The sequence below is a fragment of the Zeugodacus cucurbitae genome, chromosome Y, assembly GCF_028554725.1.
Source record: "Zeugodacus cucurbitae isolate PBARC_wt_2022May chromosome Y, idZeuCucr1.2, whole genome shotgun sequence".
Classification (NCBI taxonomy): domain Eukaryota; kingdom Metazoa; phylum Arthropoda; class Insecta; order Diptera; family Tephritidae; genus Zeugodacus; species Zeugodacus cucurbitae.
In genome coordinates this window covers 10,044,547-10,066,163 of record NC_071673.1, presented here as the reverse complement: position 1 = coordinate 10,066,163, position 21,617 = coordinate 10,044,547, and the positions used below count along the sequence as shown (strand labels likewise).

Here is a 21,617-nt window from a genome sequence, read left to right as displayed (position 1 = left end):
AATGTGTTTTACTCCACACTTAGTGAATGTGAAGCGGCGGCTGCAGGCGATTGTTGGTAGTGTCAGGCGCGTTTTACGGAGTGATTGGGGTCTCGGGCGTCGTGCTGTTCGCTCCATATATCGAGGTTTGTTTGTGGCCTGTGCCACTTATGGATCTCCTATATGGTGGAAGGTGGCTACGATGGTTTCGGGTCATCGAAAACTTCTTTCTATACAGCGTTGCATGATGCTTGCCTGTTTGCCTGTATGTCGCACCGTTTCTACGGATGCGTTGCAGGTTTTATTGGGTGTGCCCCCTCTTGACCTGATTGTTTTACAGCGTGCTGTTTCTTTCAGGTTGAGGAGGGGTTTGAGTGTGTTATTGCTGCGGAATGAATGGATTTCTGACGATGATGTGGAGAGGTTGGGATATCTAGGAAGCAAGAGGCTTCTAGATGACAGGGTTAGGAGTAGGTGGCAAGACCGTTGGGATAATAGTCCTAACGGTCGTGTGACTTATGAGTACATTCGGGATGTTGGGTTTGTTGGGGAAAACCCAGATTTCAGATTCTGTCTGAGTCTGGGTTTCCTACTTACGGGGCATGGGCCTTTAAATGCTTTTTTGCATCAGAGGCGCCTCTCTGATGGAATGGAATGTATGTGTGGAGCGCGTGTTGAGGATTGGGTGCATGTTATTGCTGAATGCCCGATGTACTCGGACATTAGGGACCTTGGGGGTATGGGGATTAGTTGGACTGATGGACGGTTAGATGTTAGTGGTGTGATCTCCACTAGTTGGGATGCCGAACGATTAGAATTATTTGGTGTGTTTGCGCGTGAGGTGTTTAAGCGGCGAAGACAATTAGCTGGAAACTAAGTATAGTTTCTTTGTGTGAATGGTGTGTGTATTGTGTGTGTATTGGATGAGAGAATGGGGTCCAACCCCTGGTCACCAGTCCAGAGCAGTATGGAAGCTCAACTGGTAGTAGTTTCAACTACGAGGTCTGACCGGAGACTTAATTCTGGTACCACGGGGAGTAGGAGCCCTTGGAGTTCGCTCCAACCTACTCGTGCGGACTGGCCCCTCGGGGAGTATCGTGGTGGTTGTGGTTTAATACCCGAATGCGGGGAGAGTGATATTTGTCACTCAATGTGGAGTTGCATTGCAACCGGGTGCCGGACCCAAAGTACGGCAGAGGTTTTAGATAGGCCTCGAACCTCACCAAGGTGTTTAGTGTGTCCATTCCACACGCCAATTGGTACTGAATAATGCATTGCATTTTTCGGGGCGCTGATCATCGCATTGATTTGATCCGCTGTGCTTTTGAGCACCGTGAGGTAAGGCCGTCGTCGGCAGGTACTCACGTTAATATTGGCTTTAGATGTCCCTATCTACTCAGTTGTTTGTAGAACCTCGAAGTGAACGGACGTGTTTGCGCATCATTGCGAGTTTTTAAAAGCGATTTTTAAGTATTTTTCAGTGTTTCTGAAAGTGATAAAAATTTTTCGGTTTTTCCGGTCTGTCGGTAGCCTGTTGTGAAAATAGACACAGTGAGCAGGTACGTGAGGGATTATACACATCGTGTGTATTCCCAAAAGTGTGTAAGGATAGCGGCTTAGGCCATTAACTAGTGTGTGGATTAGTGAACAAAGTGTGGGATTTCCCAGCAGTGCGCGTAGTTAGCGGCATCTGCCATAACAAACCATTGTGTACAGTGCAGGTAGTGGAAGTGCGGTTGTCTGTATTGTGCGTGAGTGTTGTGTAGGAGAAATGCCTCCACCACGGAGGAGAGGGGCAAAAGCCCCAGCGGAGAGCGAAGACTCCGGGCCTTCAATGGTCCAGGTGGAGTCATCGACGGACGAGGACGGAGTGGGGCAACCCTTACGGCCCCCACCCAAGAGGAAGGCGCGACTAGGTTCGCCACCACAGGCGAATTCAGGCGAGAGCGGATCAGATGGGATACTCCAGAAGCTGGATACGGTTGCTACGAAAGCAGCCGTAGGAGTAAAGGTTGCGGCGAAGGAAGGAGCCAATGGAGGCAGGAAAGGTTGCCCGGACAACAAGGTAGGGGGCAGCAAGGGGGTAAAGGGGGTGCTATTGGGGGTGAGGGTCATGTTACGGCGATGAAAGCCGTAACAGCCCAGTTGAACGAGGTTGTGTTCGGGGCGAAAAGCCTCGAAGTCACAACGATGAAGGAACTCGTAGGGATCGCCTCTAAATATGAGGAGATTCTTATGAGTGTCCTGACGGAAAATGCTCATCTTCGTGGGCAAATTGAGGGTTTGAAGGGTGGCATTGGGACATCTTCCGTCCCTCGGAGCACAGCAGGGGCGGCTGCTGCTGCTCCCTCGGCGCCTGCCCCTCCAGCACCCGTGCTGGAGGCAATTGCGCCGACGGTGAGGAAACCAGTAGAAACCTGGTCGGTTGTGGTGAGGAGCAAGGCTCCTGTGACTTCCTCAAAGGAAGTCATAAATAAGGTTGTTAAGGAGGTGGGTCCTTCACTGGGTGTTCGCGTCCATGACGTGAAGACAATAAAGGGGGGTGGCGTAGTGATACGCACTCCCTCTGTTGCTGAGAGGGAGAAAGTGGCGAGCAACGCCAAATTCGGTGAGGTAGGGTTGGACGTTAGCGTCAATAAAAAGTTGGGGCCCAGGGTCGTGGTACAGGGAGTACACACGGAAATATCCCATGAAGAATTCATGGAGGAGCTGTTTCGGCTGAACCTTCGGGAGTTCAGCCCGGAGTCCAAAAAGACGGACGTGAGGATGGTCAGTCGCCCCTGGAAGGTGGCGACTGATGGCAGGACAAATGTTGTCCTAGAGGGTACGGACAAACTAATGTCCACCCTCCTGGATGCGGGTAGGTGCTACGTCAAGTGGTTCTCCTTCCGTGTCCGCGCGGATAGTCCCGTGACCGGCTGCTTCCGGTGCATGGGTTTTGATCACCGAGTGGCAGAATGCAGGGCCAAGACCGACGTCTGTCGGAGGTGTGGTCAGGAGGGCCACAAGGCTGCCAGTTGCGTCAATGCCCCCCATTGTCGCAACTGTGCATTTAAAGGAAGGCCAGCTGGACATCTCATGATGTCGGCTGCCTGTCCGATTTACTGTGGGGTTGTCGGACGTGCTCTCGCCAGACATTAATGGGTGAGATTTTTCAATTAAATTGCCAGAATTCTTATGCAGTTATGTGCGAGTTAGGGAGTTGCATGATAGAGGCTGGGTGCAGCATCGCCTTACTCCAGGAGCCATACGCCACCAATTTTGGAATGGTAAGTGGTCTTCCTGGGGGTTTCAGGGTCTACACGGACCTTAGGTGTAATGCTGCAATAGTTGTGACTGACCCAAGCTATGACTGCATAGTTTTGGATTCGTCACAAGAGGGTGTATGTGTTTCTGTAGAGGGGGGGTTCGGTAGACTGATTGTTGCTAGCATGTATTGTAAGTTTAGGGAACCTATAGAGCCTTATCTGCGATACATGGATAACCTACTACTCCTTGCGAGTGGTAGCCCATTTATCCTAGGGATGGATGCGAATGCCACGTCCTCGATGTGGTTTAGCAAGTTTTCTCGATGGGCGCACAGATATCGGAGCCACATTCGGGGTCGGGCATTAAGCGAATGGATGGCTGCTAACAGCCTCCACATCCTAAATGAGCCAAGCGAGTGGTACACATTTCATGGTCCTAGAGGGGGGAGCGACATTGACGTGTCCTTGATCAATGAGGCAGCAAATAGGGCGTTCAGTTTTAGGTGGGAGATTATGGGAGGGTGGGGATTGAGCGATCATAATTTGATTAAAATTATGGTTACTCCTAATTCCCCTCCCTCGACGTATGCAAGTCCATTGCGGCGATGGCGTACCTCTGGTATCGACTTGAACCAATATGGACAGTGTGTTAGGGAAGCGGTATTGGACATACCGCTTAGTGAGTTTGAAAATCTGGGGGTGGACGAGCAAATTGCTCGGTTGTACGAATTGGTCTGGGGAGTGAACGATAGGTTGTTGAAGAAATATAAGGACTTTAGGGTTAGGAAAATAAAATGGTGGACGCAGGAATTAACCCTGAAGAGGAGGGCTGTCCGGCGATTGAGACGGAAGTTTCAACGCGCTCGGCGGTCAAATTCGGATAGGTTGGCCCAGATTAGGAACGATTTTAGTTGTGCGATGCATGAGTATAAGGCCATGCTAATTAAAATCAAAGAAGAGGAGTGGAGGGGGTTCGTTAATGAGCATAGGGATGACCCCTGGGGTCAGGTCTTAAGGATTTGTAGGGGTCGTAGGAGGGAGGACATCACTTCTCTTCGTGTTGATGACACTGTGTTATCAACATGGAGTGAGTGTGCAGGGGTTCTGTTAGGAGCGTTCTTTCCTAGCGCTGAGGAGCTGGCACCTCTCGCACAAGAGGTACCGGTTCCTCCACTTGATGATGGGGAGTTGGGATATGCCTTTAGCCTGGTTAGGTCTAAACGGTCCCCAGGTCTTGATGGTTTGAACGGAGAGTTGTGCAAAAGCTTGTGGAAGTTCATTCCGGAATACTTGGAGGTCATTTACGATAAGTGCATTTGTGAGGGGTATTTTCCACGTGAGTGGAAAAGTGCTAGGGTTGTTCCTCTCCTGAAGTCACCTGATAAGATTAGGAGTGATCCACGATCTTATCGGGGCATCAGTCTTCTTCCAGTGCTGGGTAAAGTACTGGAGAGGGTTATGGTGGAACGGCTTCAGGAGCTAACGAGGGAATTGAGGTCGGATAGGCAGTATGGCTTTAGGAAGGGACGTAGTGTAGAGGACGCCTGGATGTATGTTCAGCGTGCTGTCCGGGAGAATGCCAATAAATATGTCCTTGGCATATTTGTCGATTTCAAGGGGGCATTCGATCACCTAATCTGGGATCGCGTGATTCAACGATTGGAGGAACTTGGCTGTCCGGAAATTAGTCTCTGGAAGAGCTACTTTTCGGACAGAAAAGCCTCTATCGTAGGAATGAATGGTAGCGCGGACATTAGGGTAGAACGGGGCTGCCCACAGGGATCCATCTGTGGTCCATATATTTGGAACCTAATGATGGACTCTCTGCTTGGCCAACTTGAAACGCTTTGTGGTTGTTGTGCATATGCAGACGACCTTCTGCTCCTAGTTGACGGTCGTTCACGATTGGAGTTAGAACGAAAGGGTGAACGACTGTTAGGAATTGTTCACAATTGGGGTATAGGTGTGGGGGTTGACGTATCGATTGACAAGACGGTGACAATGCTCTTGAAAGGCATACTGTCATCGGCTCGTCCACCGATTATCCGAATGAATGGGGTCAATATCAGGTATGTGACGCAAGTCAAATATCTGGGATTGACCATCGGCGAAAGGATGTGTTTCAACCCTCACTTGGTTTACGTGGAGGAGCGATTGTTAGGAATTGCCGGCAAGATCAAGCGCGTGTTAAGGAGTGATTGGGGTCTCGGACGTCGTGCGGTTCGCACTATATATAGTGGCTTATTTGTGGCCTGTGCCACATATGGAGCCGCTATATGGTGGGAATTAGCATCAAAGGTCAGGGGTCGCCAAAAACTTCTTTCCATACAACGTTGTTTGATGCTTGCCTGTTTGCCTGTATGTCGCACAATTTCTACAGATGCGTTGCAGGTGTTGTTAGGTGCGCCTCCTCTTGACCTGATTGTTATACAGCGTGCTGTTGCATTTAGGTTAAGAAGAGGCTTAAGTGTCTCATTGCTGTCGAATTGGATTTCCGATGAGGATGTTGCGAGGGAGGGCTATCTAAGGAGCAAAAGGCTTCTATATGATAGCGTTAGGAGTAGGTGGCAAGACCGTTGGGACAATAGCCCTAGCGGTCGGGTGACCTACGAGTACATTCGGGATGTTAGGTTTGTAGAGGAAAACCCAGACTTCAGATTCTGTATGAGTCTGGGTTTCTTGCTTACCGGGCATGGACCTTTGAATGCATTTTTGCATCAAAGGAACCTTTCCGGAAGTCCGGAGTGTATATGTGGGGCACACTCTGAGGACTGGATGCATATCATAGCGGAATGCCCGATGTACTCGGACATTAGGGATCTTGGGGGTATGGGGATTAGCTGGACTGATGGACAGCTAGATGTTAGTGGTGTGCTCTCGGATAGTCGGAATGCCGAACATTTAGGGTCGTTTAATAGGTTTGCACGTGTTTTGTTCAGTCGGCGTAGGCAATTAGTTGAAAATCGGGTGGAGGAGGTATAATTTTTATACCAACAACTTAAATGGTCACCAGTCCGGAGCAGTATGGTAGCTCAACTGGTAGTAGTTTTCAACTACGAGGTCTGACCGGAGACTTAATTCTGGTACCACGGGGAGTAGGAGCCCTTGGAGTTCGCTCCAACCTACTCATGCGGACTGGCCCCTCGGGGAGTATCGTGGTGGTTGTGGTTTAATACCCGAATGCGGGGAGAGTGTTTTGATCACTCAATGTGGAGTTGCACTGCAACCGGGTGCCGGACCCAAAGTACGGCAGAGGTTTTAGATAGGCCTCGAACCCCACCAAGGTGGTTAGTGTGTCAATTCCACACTGCCAATTGGTACCGAATAATGCTTAGCATTATTCAATAATCATTCAATAATTATTGAATAATGCTAAGCATTATTCGGGGCGCTGATCATCGCATTTTATTGATCCGCTGTGCGTCAGAGCACCGTGAGATAAGGCCGTCATCGGCAGGTACTCACGCAAAAACACACCGGACGTTGTCCCTATTTGCGAAGGGCCGAAACCACATATAAAGAGCCAATGCATATAAAAAAAACTAAGTTTGGTTAAACGGCGGGCATAAAAATGATTTTATTTACGTAGCCAAATGCATCGTCATCTTATTAGTGACGCGCAAAAAGGAATTCAGGAGATTCCTACTGTCCCTATTTGCGAAGAGCCGAAACCACATATAAAGAGCCAAAACGCCGAAACCACGTATATTTGCATATAAAAAAAACTAAATTTGGTTAAACGGCGGGCATAAAAATGATTTTATTTACGTAGCCAAATGCATCGTCATCTTATTAGTGACGCGCAAAAAGGAATTCAGGAGATTCCTACTGTCCCTATTTGCTACCCTGCGGGTACGGGTATAGAATATACCCGAGGTAAGGCATGCCTGTCGTAAGAGGCGACTAAAATCCCATCAGGTCCTGCGGGTTTGGATCGAGAATATGCCCGAGGTAAGGTATGCCTGTCGTAAAAGGCGACTAAAATCCAAACATGCACAAATAGATAACAGGCTGATGATAATGGCTGATACTCAGACTGTTATCTATACGTGCTAGATAATATATTTCATGGCTTGAACGGAATTATGTTATCTTTTTGATTTAGCTTTTTCCAAAAAGGAATTGGTCACTCCTTTCAAAAAGGGCAATTGTGTTCAAGCCACAATTGCCTACCAGTGCAGAGCAGTATGGAAAGGCTCAACTGGAAGTAGCTTCGGCTACAAAGTCTTACCAGAGACTTAAACTCGGTGCCACGGGGAGCAGGAGCCCAGGAGGCTTCGGTTTCCGCCTGCTCGTTGGGTTACGGCCCTTCGGGGAGTATCGTGGTGGCTGTGGTTTCTAAACCTAAATGCAGGCAGAGGGCTTTTGGCTTCTCGGTGTGGTGTTGCAACCAACCGGGTGCCGGACCCAAAGTACGGCAGAGGTTTTAGATGGGCCTCGGCCCTACCAAGGTGGCATAAGTGTGTCCATACCACACGCCAATTGGTACTGGAAGTGTGCATAGCTACAAATACAGGGCGCTGATTGACGCATTGTATTAATCCATTTGTGTTTTTGAATACACGTATGGTAAGGCCTTCACAGGCAGGTACATACGTTAAAACAAATCCACATCTGTCCCTATTTGCGAAGAGCCGAAACCACATATAAAGAGCCAAAAGGCCGAAAAAACGTATATTTGCATATAAAAAAAACTAAATTTGGTTAAACGGCGGGCATAAAAATGATTTTATTTACGTAGCCAAATGCATCGTCATCTTATTAGTGACGCGCAAAAAGGAATTCAGGAGATTCCTACTGTCCCTATTTGCGAAGAGCCGAAACCACATATAAAGAGCCAAAACGCCGAAACCACGTATATTTGCATATAAAAAAAACTAAATTTGGTTAAACGGCGGGCATAAAAATGATTTTATTTACGTAGCCAAATGCATCGTCATCTTATTAGTGACGCGCAAAAAGGAATTCAGGAGATTCCTACTGTCCCTATTTGCGAAGAGCCGAAACCACATATAAAGAGCCAAAAGGCCGAAAAAACGTATATTTGCATATAAAAAAAAACTAAATTTGGTTAAACGGCGGGCATAAAAATGATTTTATTTACGTAGCCAAATGCATCGTCATCTTATTAGTGACGCGCAAAAAGGAATTCAGGAGATTCCTACTGTCCCTATTTGCGAAGAGCCGAAACCACATATAAAGAGCCAAAAGGCCGAAAAAACGTATATTTGCATATAAAAAAAACTAAATTTGGTTAAACGGCGGGCATAAAAATGATTTTATTTACGTAGCCAAATGCATCGTCATCTTATTAGTGACGCGCAAAAAGGAATTCAGGAGATTCCTACTGTCCCTATTTGCGAAGAGCCGAAACCACATATAAAGAGCCAAAAGGCCGAAAAAACGTATATTTGCATATAAAAAAAACTAAATTTGGTTAAACGGCGGGCATAAAAATGATTTTATTTACGTAGCCAAATGCATCGTCATCTTATTAGTGACGCGCAAAAAGGAATTCAGGAGATTCCTACTGTCCCTATTTGCGAAGAGCCGAAACCACATATAAAGAGCCAAAAGGCCGAAAAAACGTATATTTGCATATAAAAAAAACTAAATTTGGTTAAACGGCGGGCATAAAAATGATTTTATTTACGTAGCCAAATGCATCGTCATCTTATTAGTGACGCGCAAAAAGGAATTCAGGAGATTCCTACTGTCCCTATTTGCGAAGAGCCGAAACCACATATAAAGAGCCAAAACGCCGAAACCACGTTCATACAAGTAAAAAAATTTCATATAAATACTAAATAATTTTCATATAGATACTAAGTTTATGAATTCATACAAGTAAATAATTTTCATATAAATACTAAATAATTTTCATATAGATACTAAGTTAATGAATTCAAACAAGTTAAAAATTTTCATATAAATACTAAATAATTTTCATATAGATACTAAGTTAATGAATTCATACAAGTTAAAAATTTTCATATAAATACTAAATAATTTTCATATAGATACTAAGTTAATGAATTCATACAAGTTAAAAATTTTCATATAAATACTAAATAATTTTCATATAGATACTAAGTTAATGAATTCATACAAGTTAAAAATTTTCATATAAATACTAAATAATTTCCATATAGATACTAAGTTAATGAATTCATACAAGTTAAAAATTTTCATATAAATACTAAATAATTTTCATATAGATACTAAGTTTATGAATTCATACAAGTAAAAAATTTTCATATAAATACTAAATAATTTTCATATAGATACTAAGTTTATGAATTCATACAAGTAAAAAATTTTCATATAAATACTAAATAATTTTCATATAGATACTAAGTTTATGAATTCATACAAGTAAAAAATTTTCATATAAATACTAAATAATTTTCATATAGATACTAAGTTTATGAATTCATACAAGTAAAAAATTTTCATATAAATACTAAATAATTTTCATATAGATACTAAGTTTATGAATTCATACAAGTAAATAATTTTCATATAAATACTAAATAATTTTCATATAGATACTAAGTTAATGAATTCATACAAGTTAAAAATTTTCATATAAATACTAAATAATTTTCATATAGATACTAAGTTTATGAATTCATACAAGTAAATAATTTTCATATAAATACTAAATAATTTTCATATAGATACTAAGTTTATGAATTCATACAAGTAAATAATTTTCATATAAATACTAAATAATTTTCATATAGATACTAAGTTTATGAATTCATACAAGTAAATAATTTTCATATAAATACTAAATAATTTTCATATAGATACTAAGTTAATGAATTCATACAAGTTAAAAATTTTCATATAAATACTAAATAATTTTCATATAGATACTAAGTTAATGAATTCATACAAGTTAAAAATTTTCATATAAATACTAAATAATTTTCATATAGATACTAAGTTAATGAATTCATACAAGTTAAAAATTTTCATATAAATACTAAATAATTTTCATATAGATACTAAGTTAATGAATTCATACAAGTTAAAAATTTTCATATAAATACTAAATAATTTTCATATAGATACTAAGTTAATGAATTCATACAAGTTAAAAATTTTCATATAAATACTAAATAATTTTCATATAGATACTAAGTTAATGAATTCATACAAGTTAAAAATTTTCATATAAATACTAAATAATTTTCATATAGATACTAAGTTTATGAATTCATACAAGTAAAAAATTTTCATATAAATACTAAATAATTTTCATATAGATACTAAGTTTATGAATTCATACAAGTAAATAATTTTCATATAAATACTAAATAATTTTCATATAGATACTTAATAAATTTCATATAAATACTAATTAATTTTCATATAGATACTAATTCTCATATAAGTACTAAGTGTATGAATTCATACAACTAAATAATTTTCATATAAGTACAAAAAATTAAAAAAAAAAAATAAATGTTAAGCTATTTTTGATGTTGTAATATTTCTTATAAGCATAATGCTCATAGAAAATGATATAAATTACTTGTATATATATGAATTTAAAACTTTTATATGGTTAAAAAGATTTTCTCCATACGATTTCCGGTTGGTGAGGTGTACGTGGCAGAAAACATATATGTTGTATGAAACTTCAACATTAGTACTTGTATGAAAATTTTAATACTTGTATGAAATTGCATACTTAGTACTTATATGAAAATTATTTTCATATATTTATAAAAGTATTTAAGTGTAATATATAAATGAGAGCAAAAAAATTTATTCCTGGTTTGCTACAGTTGGTTTAAATAGAAATAATTTTGTTAATAATGAAATGTTATTAATTGAGATTATTCTTCTATACCTAACATAATGTAGTCGTTTTTTTTTTAATTTAACTTTTTTTGGGGTTTGTTCTTCTATTCACATAAAATATATGTGGGTAAAGAATAAAATTCAATAAAGTTAAATATTTATATTATTACGCTCGAATACTTTCATATCATATATGAAATAAAATGAAAAATAATTGAATTGAAATTATTAATTTCAAATCAAAAGAAAAACGTATATACTCTTAAAAAAAGATATATACACTATATGCATTGAAATAAAGTAAAATGTATAAAAAATGATATTATTTGAAAGTTTAACAAATACAAGAAGAAACATCGTCCTTACATTAATAATTATATTATATATGTATAGAGAACGAAAATTCTTTCTCACGATAAGATACACAGTCTCAAAGTCCGAATAAGACCGCAATAAATAATACAATAATATGAAATTTAAATGACATGAAGTAAATTATTTAATCCGACCATAGTAGAAGAAATTTCATAATTATTTATTGTCGCGATTTCGTTCTCCTTTGCATTGTGTATATGTCGTGTACTTAATTTTCAAATATTGAAAATATCATTATAAAAATTTATATAGTATAAAAAATATTATATAAATGAATAAAAAATATTATTCTGGTTGATCCTGCCAGTAGTTATATGCTTGTCTCAAAGATTAAGCCATGCATGTCTAAGTACAAACAAATTAAAAGTGAAACCGCAAAAGGCTCATTATATCAGTTATGGTTCCATAGATCGTTAACAGTTACTTGGATAACTGTGGTAATTCTAGAGCTAATACATGCAAAATAAACACGGACCTTTTGGAACGTGTGCTTTTATTAGGCTAAAACCAAGCGATCGTAAGATCGTTATATTGGTTGAACTCTAGATAACTTGCAGATCGTATGGTCTCGTACCGACGACAGATCTTTCAAATGTCTGCCCTATCAACTTTTGATGGTAGTATCTAGGACTACCATGGTTGCAACGGGTAACGGGGAATCAGGGTTCGATTCCGGAGAGGGAGCCTGAGAAACGGCTACCACATCTAAGGAAGGCAGCAGGCGCGTAAATTACCCACTCCCAGTTCGGGGAGGTAGTGACGAAAAATAACAATACAGGACTCATATCCGAGGCCCTGTAATTGGAATGAGTACACTTTAAATCCTTTAACAAGGACCTATTGGAGGGCAAGTCTGGTGCCAGCAGCCGCGGTAATTCCAGCTCCAATAGCGTATATTAAAGTTGTTGCGGTTAAAACGTTCGTAGTTGAATTTGTGCTTCATACGGGTAGTACAGCTATAATTGTGGTATGTACATTACCTTATGTATGCAAGCGTATTACCGGTGGAGTTCTTATATGTAATTAATACAATGTATTTTTTATATATTCCTCCTATTTAAACCTGCTTCAGTGCTCTTCATCGAGTGTTGTTGTGGGCCGGTACAATTACTTTGAACAAATTAGAGTGCTTAAAGCAGGCTCCAAATGCCTGAATATTTTGTGCATGGAATAATGAAATAAGACCTCTGTTCTACTTTCATTGGTTTTTAGATCAAGAGGTAATGATTAATAGAAGCAGTTTGGGGGCATTAGTATTACGACGCGAGAGGTGAAATTCTTGGACCGTCGTAAGACTAACTTAAGCGAAAGCATTTGCCAAAGATGTTTTCATTAATCAAGAACGAAAGTTAGAGGTTCGAAGGCGATCAGATACCGCCCTAGTTCTAACCATAAACGATGCCAGCTAGCAATTGGGTGTAGCTACTACTATGGCTCTCTCAGTCGCTTCCCGGGAAACCAAAGCTTTTGGGCTCCGGGGGAAGTATGGTTGCAAAGCTGAAACTTAAAGGAATTGACGGAAGGGCACCACCAGGAGTGGAGCCTGCGGCTTAATTTGACTCAACACGGGAAAACTTACCAGGTCCGAACATAAGCGTGTAAGACAGATTGATAGCTCTTTCTCGAATCTATGGGTGGTGGTGCATGGCCGTTCTTAGTTCGTGGAGTGATTTGTCTGGTTAATTCCGATAACGAACGAGACTCAAATATATTAAATAGATGCTTTCAGGATTATGGTGTTGAAGCTTATATAGCCTTCATTCATGAGTTCATCTTGAATGTGCAAGTGTTTGAATGTGTTTATATAAGTGGAGCCGTACCTGTTGGTTTGTCCCATTATAAGGACACTAGCTTCTTAAATGGACAAATTGCGTCTAGCAGTAACGAGATTGAGCAATAACAGGTCTGTGATGCCCTTAGATGTCCTGGGCTGCACGCGCGCTACAATGAAAGTATCAACGTGTATTTCCTAGACCGAGAGGTCCGGGTAAACCGCTGAACCACTTTCATGCTTGGGATTGTGAACTGAAACTGTTCACATGAACTTGGAATTCCCAGTAAGTGTGAGTCATTAACTCGCATTGATTACGTCCCTGCCCTTTGTACACACCGCCCGTCGCTACTACCGATTGAATTATTTAGTGAGGTCTCCGGACGTGATCACTGTGACGCCTTGTGTTTCACGGTTGTTTCGCAAAAGTTGACCGAACTTGATTATTTAGAGGAAGTAAAAGTCGTAACAAGGTTTCCGTAGGTGAACCTGCGGAAGGATCATTATTGTGTTCCTATCCGTAAATATTATAAAAAAACAAAAAAACAAACAAACAAACAAACAAACAAAAAAAGAATAAAAAAGAAAAATTATTTTCTTTTTTTTCTTTTCATTCATTTATTTGAATGTTTTTCTTTTTTTTCTTTTTTTTTTACTCCTTGTATTGTAGTATAATGAAAATTATATCGCATACATTGTATTTGAACGCAACAAACCTTTAAACATATATAGTTGTACTTATTATTTATAAAAATAATATAAATGATAAGTTAATTTGTTCTCATTAACGTGTAATTCCTTAAAAATATATAGAAATTAAATAAAATGTAATAAAAAAGGAATTACTGTTTTTGTTGGACTAAGACATGCGCAACTTGTAAATGTTTGGGTTGAAAATTACAATTTATTGAAAGATGTTTTAAAATAATTTATATATTATATACGAAAACGAAATGTTATTCTTTCAATAAATTAAAAACTCTTGACGTTAAATTAAAATAAACAAAAAATTATCACTCTAAGCGGTGGATCACTCGGCTCATGGGTCGATGAAGAACGCAGCTAACTGTGCGTCATCGTGTGAACTGCAGGACACATGAACATCGACATTTTGAACGCATATTGCAGTCCATGCTGTTATGTACTTTAATTAATTTTAAAGTGCTGCTTGGACTACATATGGTTGAGGGTTGTAAGACTATGCTAAATTAGTTGCTTATTCTTTTAGTCAATTAAAAGAATTTAAGCACATGGTATATTACTGGATTGTATTTTTCAATCCATAATATTAATAGCATAAAAAGAAATATAGAAAATATATTCTTGAACACCTCATATTTGAACGAAATTTTATAATAAATAAGAATCTTAGTATTCCCAAAAACAATAAAATTTCAATATTATTATTTCAAATAATATATACATTTAGAGGAACGTCTAGCATAAAATATTATTTTATTCTAGGATTGCCTTAAATGTAAAAAAGCAAGAAAATAATATTGTTGTTATAATGAAGTAAGTAGTACGGGATGAAAAGATTGAATATTTATTATTAAGAAAATTATATTGGTGTTAAGAAATAATTATGTATGTTTCTTTAAAATAGCAAAAAGCTAAAATATAAAATAAATATAAATATTTTTATACAACCTCAACTCATATGGGACTACCCCCTGAATTTAAGCATATTAATGAGGGGAGGAAAAGAAACTAACAAGGATTTTCTTAGTAGCGGCGAGCGAAAAGAAAATAGTTCAGCACTAAGTCACTTTGTCTATATGGCAAATGTGAGATGCAGTGTATGGAATATCTTAATATCTAGTATGAGAAATTAACGATTTAAGTCCTTCTTAAATGAGGCCATTTACCCATAGAGGGTGCCAGGCCCGTATAACGTTAATGATTACTAGAAAGATATTTCCAAAGAGTCGTGTTGCTTGATAGTGCAGCACTAAGTGGGTGGTAAACTCCATCTAAAACTAAATATAACCATGAGACCGATAGTAAACAAGTACCGTGAGGGAAAGTTGAAAAGAACTCTGAATAGAGAGTTAAATAGTACGTGAAACTGCTTAGAGGTTAAGCCCGATGAACCTGAATATCCATTATGAAAAATTCATCATTATAACTGTGATATTTATAATATTATAGTAATAGTGTGCATTTTTTTCATATAAGGACATTGTAATCTATTAACATAATAAAATATTTATCAAAAGATCATTGGTGTTAAGTTTATTCAAATTAATTTGCTTTTAGCTTATTAACATAGAATAAATACTGATGATTTGATAAAGTGTTGATAGATTTTACATATATAATGCTTAAATTCTTTTGAATTTTACAATAATATTATTATCATTGATTTTAATATTAATTGTATGCATTTATATGATTAACAATGCGAAAGATTCAGGATACCTTCGGGACCCGTCTTGAAACACGGACCAAGGAGTCTAACATATGTGCAAGTCATTGGGTTATATTAAACCTAATGGCGAAATTAACTTAACTTTTATATAATGGGATTAATTTTTAGTGAAATATTTTACTATTAATTCAATCCCGGGGCGTTCCATATAGTTATGTATAATGATAATTTATTATTATTTATACCTCTAACTGGAGCGTACCTTGAGCATATATGCTGTGACCCGAAAGATGGTGAACTATACTTGATCAGGTTGAAGTCAGGGGAAACCCTGATGGAAGACCGAAACAGTTCTGACGTGCAAATCGATTGTCAGAATTGAGTATAGGGGCGAAAGACCAATCGAACCATCTAGTAGCTGGTTCCCTCCGAAGTTTCCCTCAGGATAGCTGGTGCATTTAAATATTATGTAAAATAATCTTATCTGGTAAAGCGAATGATTAGAGGCCTTAGGGTCGAAACGACCTTAACCTATTCTCAAACTTTAAATGGGTAAGAACCTCACCTTTCTTGATATGAAGGTTGAGGTTATGATATAATGTGCCCAGTGGGCCACTTTTGGTAAGCAGAACTGGCGCTGTGGGATGAACCAAACGTAATGTTACGGTGCCCAAATTAACAACTCATGCAGATACCATGAAAGGCGTTGGTTGCTTAAAACAGCAGGACGGTGGACATGGAAGTCGTAATCCGCTAAGGAGTGTGTAACAACTCACCTGCCGAAGCAACTAGCCCTTAAAATGGATGGCGCTTAAGTTGTATACCTATACATTACCGCTAAAGTACATGATTTATAATACAATTTCGGTTGGATTATAAATTTTGAAACTTTAGTGAGTAGGAGGGTACAATGGTGTGCTTAGAAGTGTTTGGCGTAAGCCTGCATGGAGCCGCCATTGGTACAGATCTTGGTGGTAGTAGCAAATAATCGAATGAGACCTTGGAGGACTGAAGTGGAGAAGGGTTTCGTGTGAACAGTGGTTGATCACGAGTTAGTCGGTCCTAAGTTCAAGGCGAAAGCCGAAAATTTTCAAGTTTTAATGAATTGTTGAGAATATATATTATTATGTTTTCTTCATAGTAATTAAACACTTGAATAATTTTGAACGAAAGGGAATACGGTTCCAATTCCGTAACCTGTTGAGTATCCGTTTGTTATTAAAAATGGGCCTTGTGCTCATCCTGGCAACAGGAACGACCATAAAGAAGCCGTCGAGAGGTATCGGAAGAGTTTTCTTTTCTGTTTTATAGTCGTACTACCATGGAAGTCTTTCGAAGAGAGATATGGTAGATGGACTAGAAGAGCATGACATTTACTGTTGTGTCGATATTTTCTCCTCGGACCTTGAAAATTTATGGTGGGGTTACGCAAACTTCTCAACAGGCCGTACCAATATCCGCAGCTGGTCTCCAAGGTGAAGAGTCTCTAGTCGATAGAATAATGTAGGTAAGGGAAGTCGGCAAATTAGATCCGTAACTTCGTGATAAGGATTGGCTCTGAAGATTGAGATAGTCGGGCTTGATTGGGAAGCAATACCATGGTTTATGTACTCGTTCTGGGTAAATAGAGAATTTCGGTTCTTGTTCCCCGGATAGTAGTTACGTAGCCAATTGTGGAACTTTCTTGCTAAAATTTTATAAGAATTATATCGCAAGATATATATTCTTATTTAATTATAACGATTATCAATTAACAATCAATTCAGAACTGGCACGGACTTGGGGAATCCGACTGTCTAATTAAAACAAAGCATTGTGATGGCCCTAACGGGTGTTGACACAATGTGATTTCTGCCCAGTGCTCTGAATGTCAAAGTGAAGAAATTCAAGTAAGCGCGGGTAAACGGCGGGAGTAACTATGACTCTCTTAAGGTAGCCAAATGCCTCGTCATCTAATTAGTGACGCGCATGAATGGATTAACGAGATTCCTACTGTCCCTATCTACTCACTCACGTTAATATTGGCTTTAGATGTCCCTATCTACTCATTCGATTGTAGAATTTCAGATTGTTCAGACGTGTTTTCGTTTCTGTGCGTTTTCTGTGTCGTGAATTTTGTGTGAATTGGTATTTTTTGTGTGGGAGCCCTCAGCATTGGATGTAAGTACATTCATTTTGAGTATTTGTGTATTAGTTTGTGATTTGTGGTAGTTTTTTTAGCGCATTTGCATACATATTTACGCATTAGTATATTAATATATACGTGTGTGTATATATGTGTGTTTTTCATAAAAAATTTTCATTTTCAATATATGTTCGATTGTATGTGTAGATAAAGTTTGTCAGTACGTGTATACTTTTTCTGTAGTTGGCTTTGTGTATTTTTACATTACTGCAAGTGTTTGAATATATATACAATTGTATGTATATTTTCTCATTTGTTAGTTTGTGTGTGCATATCATAGCTGGCTTGTGAAAATTTTTACATTGCGGCAGGTGTTTATTTATATACGTGTAGTTGAGTGTATTTTTGGAAATTTGAATTTGTGTTTGTGAAAAGAAAATTTGTTTGAGCAAGTCTTTTTTGTGTGACGTAATTTGTTTTTCGTTTGTTGTTTTTTGAGCACAGGTGTTTTTTGAGCACAGGTGATTTCGTGCACAGGTGTTTTTGAGCATAGGTGTTTTCGAGCACAGGTGTTTTTGAGCACAGTTGTTTTCGAGCACAGTTGTTTTCGAGCACAGGTGTTTTCGAGCACAGGTGTTTTTGAGCACAGTAGTTTTGTGTGTGTAGGCGCGTGTTAGGTAGTACCTTTTGGGGTTTACGTGGTTTACCCACATTGTTAGCGTGGGTGCTGACTCTCATAGAGTCTCAGTGTTTTCTGTGTTTGTTGTTTTTCTGCTTTTTGGTTTTTCTGCCAGTGAGTGTTGTGTCGAGTGTCTGGTACTGAGTTGCCACTTGTTTCCGGGGGGATTGGGCAGGTTTTGCTCAAAGGGTGCCGGTGTCTGTCCGAGTGTTGAAGGTGCTGATTTTTGTTTAGACTGCGTTCGTAGCTGTTAACCTTTGACCTACAGTGCGATTTGGTTCAGCTCCACATCGGTTGGCTTGGAGCCGTTACGGGGACTTTGTTCTGTCCGGCGGTTTATTGGGTGACCAGTTCCAGACCGTTGGCTGGAGTTGTGGGTTGTGCCCTTGCGATTTCGCAATAATCGACTGCTTAGGTGGTAGCAGCTACTGGACGATTCTATTCTTATAGTTAGTTCCTTCAGTGCGTTCAGTCACACGTGTCTTGAGAGCAGCTGTTCCAAGTCTTGTCTGGTCGAGTGGCTTCTGTGTCAGTGTTTTGCCGGCGGATCAGCCTGCCTGGTGAAAGGCCGGAAGTAGAAATGCTTCCCTCACGGAGGAGAAGGGCTAAGCACCCTGCTGGGAATGAGGGGAAAGAGCTAGCGTTAGCAGTGGAGACCTCGTCGGCTGATGAAGGTACTGGACCTTCGGTTGGGTCCCCGCCGCGTAGGAAGGTTAGGATAGGATCGCCATCGTTGGTGATGTTAGGGGATGGGAGTAGTTGTGCTGATATGGGTGACACCGCTGAAGAAGTGGTTGTCCACCCTATTGTTAGCAAGCGTGGAGGTGTAGTAAGGATTAAGGGGAAGAAGCGCATTAAGGGTACTTCTGCAAAGGAGTGTCCTGTTAGCGCTGTTAAGGAGGGAGGAGAAAATGGTGGTGTGGTTGGGGGAGGCGCTATTAGCCATGTTGCTGCCATGAAGGCAGTGACGGCGGAATTAAACGCATTGGTGTTTGGGGTTGTAGACTTTGAGGTCACTACTGCGAAGGGGCTGATGGAGCTTGCCTCGAAGTACGAGGCGCTTCTGATGACGGTAGTAACCGAGAATGCCCATCTTCGCGGTCAGGTTGACGCTCTCAGGGGGGGTTGTGGGGGATCTATTCCCCAATCGAAGAGGTCGGTTGTGGGTTTGGCTCCGGCTGAGTCGGTGCGTGCGCCTCCAGCGCCAGTGTTGGAGGCGATTGCTCCGGCATTGCCGAAGCCGGTTGAGACTTGGTCGGTGGTGGTGAGAAGCAAGGCCCCTACCACCTCCTCTAAGGAGGTGATTAAGAAGGTCGTGAAGGAGGTGGGACCTTCCCTCGGAGTGCGTGTACACGAGGTGAAGCCGATTAAGGGTGGTGGGGTGGTTATTCGCACCCCCTCTGTTTTAGAGAGGGAAAAGGTGGCGAATAATGCCAAGTTCGGGGAGGTGGGGTTGGATGTGAGTGTGAACCGGAAGTTGGGTCCGCGGGTTGTGGTTCAGGGGGTTCACACCGAAATCTCCCATGATGACTTCATGGAGGAGCTCTTTCGGTTGAACCTTCAGGACATCAGCCCTGAGGCACGAAAGTCAGATGTGCGGATGGTCAGTCGGCCCTGGAAGGTGGCTGCTGATGGTAGCACCAACGTTGTCCTTGAGGGGTCGGACAAATTAATGTCCGCCCTTTTGGAGGCGGGAAGGTGCTACATAAAGTGGTTCTCCTTCAGGGTTCGACCGGATAGCCCAGTTGCTGGCTGCTTCCGGTGTATGGGTTTTGACCATAGAGTGGCTGAGTGTAGGGCCAAATCAGATGTTTGTAGGCGGTGCGGTCAAGAAGGACATAGAGCTGCCGGTTGTGGTAATGCCCCTCATTGTCGCAACTGTGCATTTAAGGGTAGGCCAGCTGGGCATCTTATGATGTCAGCTGTTTGCCCGATTTACTGTGGCGTTGTTGAGCGTGCCCTCTCCAGACACTGATGGGGGGGGTTTTTCAGCTTAATTGTCAGGGGTCGTATGCCGTTATGTGTGAGTTGGGGGGTTATATGATTGAGGGGGGGTGTGGCATTGCCTTACTTCAGGAGCCTTACGCCACCAATGGTGTGGTTCGGGGTCTTCCTGGAGGTTTTAGGGTCTTTACGGACCTTGGGGTTAATGCTTCTGGCTACGATTGTGTAGTCTTGGATTCGTCACAACAGGGGGTGTGTGTGTCTATAGAGGGGGAGTTCGGTAGAATGATTGTCGCTAGTTTGTATTGCAAATTTAGCGAGCCCCTAGAGCCCTACCTGGGCTATATGGATAAGTTACTACTTCTGGCGAGTGGTAGCCCATTAGTCCTAGGGTTGGATGCGAATGCCTCGTCCTCGATGTGGTTTAGTAAGGTATCTAGACATTCGTCTGGATATCAAAGCCACGTTCGAGGCGAGGTAATGAATGAATGGGTGTTGGCTAAGGGCCTTCACATTCTGAATGAGCCGAGTGAGTGGTATACGTTTGATGGGCCTAGGGGTGTGAGTGATATTGACGTGACGCTTATGAATGAGGCAGCAAGTACAGTGTTTGATTTTAAGTGGGAGGTTAGAGGAGGGTGGGGTCTGAGTGATCATAATTTGATCCAAATTGTGGTTGCTCCTCGTTCCCCTCCTTTGGTGTGTGTGAGTCCATTGCGGCGATGGCGTACCTCTGGTATTGACTGGAACCGATATGGACAGAGTGTAAGGGAAGCGGTGTTAGAAATACCGCTTAGAGTGTTTGATGATCTGGAAGTGGATGAGCAAATTGCTCGGCTGTGTGAGTTGGTGTGGGGTGTGAATGACAGATTGTTCAGGAAGTGTGGAAGTTTTAGGATTAGAAAAATTAAGTGGTGGACGCATGAGTTAACCTTGAAGAGGAGGACTGTCCGGCGGTTGAGACGAAAGTTTCAACGTGCTCGGCGGTTCAATTCTGACAGGCTGTCCCAGTTTAGGTATGATTTGAGTTGTGCGATGAATGAATATAAAGATATGATTGTGAAAATTAAAGAAGAAGAGTGGAGGAGTTTTGTGAATGACAATAGGGATGACCCCTGGGGTCAGGTCTATAAGATCTGCAGGGGTCGTAAGAGGGAGGATATCACCTCTCTTCGTGTTGGTGACACTGTGTTATCAACGTGGAGAGAGTGTGCTGGGGTTCTGTTAGGAGCGTTCTTTCCCAGGGCTGAGGTTCAGGCACCCCATGCACATGAGGTACCTGTTCCTCCATTAGATGATGGGGAGCTGGG

The 21,617-nt window shown here is 40.9% G+C and overlaps 2 non-coding genes and 1 pseudogene across 2 annotated transcripts; all 3 read left to right on the top strand.

Annotated features, from left to right (window-relative positions):
- The first annotated feature begins 11,704 nt into the window (after positions 1 to 11,704).
- On the top strand, positions 11,705 to 13,694 carry LOC128923597 (small subunit ribosomal RNA). The gene has a single exon (XR_008472365.1). It is a non-coding gene; the product is annotated as a small subunit ribosomal RNA (ribosomal RNA).
- A 508-nt stretch (positions 13,695 to 14,202) lies between these two features.
- Positions 14,203 to 14,381, top strand: LOC128923607 (5.8S ribosomal RNA). Its single transcript, XR_008472374.1, has one exon. It is a non-coding gene; the product is annotated as a 5.8S ribosomal RNA (ribosomal RNA).
- Positions 14,382 to 14,834: 453 nt separating this feature from the next.
- On the top strand, positions 14,835 to 17,598 carry LOC128923576 (large subunit ribosomal RNA; annotated as a pseudogene).
- Positions 17,599 to 21,617: the final 4,019 nt, after the last annotated feature.